Here is a 609-nt window from a genome sequence, read left to right as displayed (position 1 = left end):
TTTTAATTTAATTCCCTTGTTGGTTGGTCCCATGATCACGCTGAAAACGCTTATTTTTTCACTTACTGCAAATAGATTCGGTATTGTCGATCGCTCCGATTCCTTCGCTGTCGCTGTAGCCAAAAAATCGTCCGCAAATTCGGTCGTGTACAATAGCAGCAAGCGTGCCCACTTCAAAACTTCCGTCATCTCGTTCGCTTCCGGGAATCTGCAAAAAAGCGTCGACACATTACGTACATCTCTACCAGATTTAGACGCATGGTTTTCTCAAAGCTCGTGTCTTGAATTAAATATCCTACATAGCTACTCCAGATCGATTTCCATCGAACATTCCTAGAGCCGACACCCAAGGTACGGATTGGTAATTTCAAAATACTATATAAGTACAAATTTGGACATTGTACCTGTAAGTAGTCTGAAGAGCATGTTGAGTCTTGTAATCCATCCACAGTTCCGGNGGTCAAGAGTACTTCATGTTTCCGTTCACAACGAGAATCAATAAAAGCTGATATCTTTGTGCCTTATCCGCTTCACCGCTTATTTGATTGACCCCTTCAATGAATGAATTAAGTTCTGCGTCGACTGAAATTCTCAACTTAGATTGGTCGA

This window comes from Tigriopus californicus, chromosome 8 (assembly GCF_007210705.1).
Source record: "Tigriopus californicus strain San Diego chromosome 8, Tcal_SD_v2.1, whole genome shotgun sequence".
NCBI classification, from domain to species: Eukaryota; Metazoa; Arthropoda; class Copepoda; order Harpacticoida; family Harpacticidae; genus Tigriopus; species Tigriopus californicus.
The sequence above is the reverse complement of the archived record's forward strand: the minus strand, read 5'-3'. Positions refer to the sequence as shown.